Source organism: Quercus robur, chromosome 3 (assembly GCF_932294415.1).
Source record: "Quercus robur chromosome 3, dhQueRobu3.1, whole genome shotgun sequence".
Lineage (NCBI taxonomy): Eukaryota > Viridiplantae > Streptophyta > Magnoliopsida > Fagales > Fagaceae > Quercus > Quercus robur.
The window spans coordinates 47,271,957-47,273,807 of NC_065536.1; positions in this window are offsets into that span (position 1 = coordinate 47,271,957).

Consider the following 1,851-nt stretch of genomic DNA (forward strand, 5'->3'; position numbering starts at 1 on the left):
GAGGCTTCTAGTCATATAGCTTGTGAATGAACAGGTCTGAACTAACTCCATTGTAGAAAGCTGCCAAGAGGATCTTATCATCCATCTCGTCCACCAACAGAGCATCTTTATTAAAATGGCTAATAAAAGTATGTAGACTTTCATTTTCTCCTTGTTCTATGTTTCATAGGCTAGAAGAGGAACACTTTTGCCTTTGCCTCCCAACAAAGTTGTTGACAAACAACTTACTTAACTCCTAAAACGAAGTTATGGTATTTGGCGGTAGTTTACTAAACCATACTTTGGCTGGGCCTTTTAAGGTTGTAGGAAAAGCTCTACACATGATTTCAACTTGAACACCTTAGAGATGCATGGTTGTTTTGAACATGGCAATATGATCGCAAGGATCATGCGTCCCATCATATGAGTCCAGGGTAGGCATCTTGAACTTGGAAGGCAAAGGATGACTTGTGATGGACGCAATAAAGGAGGAATCAGTCCTGTGAACGAGATCATCCACATGGTTTGCTCTCTTTATGGAATCCTTCATCTCTTCCATGGCTTTTTTTATCTGGTCCATCTCCCTCTCCAAATGTGGTACTCTACGAGTGATAGTGCCTCTAGACTGGTCTCCTTCAGCATTATTATCAACCCTTTCATTCTCTAAAATTTGGCCTCGCTCTCCACCATGCTGCTGATGACATTGTCTATTAACTTCTCTAGTTAACTCCTGGTTCTATTGTGCCAGTTCTGCTATCGCCACTACCATGGACTGTAACTGCTATTGGATGGTCATAGGGGGTGGTGGCGCATGATTTGGGTGACTGGAGGCGTTTCCACTCTCCTAGTGTTCTAGACTAGTGGCCATTGACCTAGTCTGAACCATGCAGCCTTTTTGTCTTGCAAAAAGCAAAGAAGTTAACACTTAGAAACTTAATTCTTTAGCACTTCTTCCCATAGATGGCGCCAACTGATGATACACGAAAATCAGTAGACCGAAATGCTTCGAGCTATGGTGATGGCTGTGAGTCCTGAAAAGAAAGAAAAAACTTTCAAAGGTGACCGATGTGACCCGGCCAAAGACCCTCCGATGGTTAAGTCAGTTTTCTCTCTAGGACACAAAGATGGAAAATACTGAATGGTCATAACTTATCTTGGGTGAATGGGATTTGTTCCTATTATAGAGAGTCAATAGTGGGTCTACTTGTTTAGATCCACTATCATCATGGATGATATGAGCGGTTAACGGAGAAAATGGGGTATATTGAGCAAAGTCTAAGGAGTCCCCTCCACGTAGTAAGAGCAATGTGTCATGGTATGATTATATATAGAATTTTTGGAGAATTGTTCATAGGATTTATCAAGTGTAATTCAATCATCTATGCATATACATATACTCGTCCATATATATAATCGTCCATGGAGAAATTCCAGACTAGATCATTTCGTTGTAAAGGACAAGTGCTATTCACTGTCATTCTTAGATTGCTTTCTTTGGACGTGGTCTGGTCATGGACAACATCCAAGGATGGGTTAACCTCGATCCCCATCAATACTATTCATTGAGGATATAGTTTATGGTAAGGTTGCATGCACCCACAATATTTATTGATTCCAAGCAAAATTAGTAAAAGTTTATTAATTAAATAATTAATTGGTTAATTTGATATATTTGGTTAATTTAATTAGTTAAATTAAATGATGTGTCATATTACTATTGATTCAATTTATAGTTTAGATAATTAATTGGTTAATTTGATATATTTTGATTTTATTTGTTGAGCTTAAGGACGGAGGAAGTTAAAAAATATATATATTCAAAATTCGGAAGAAATCAGATCACAACTGAAAAGAAAACAAAATTCAGAGGAA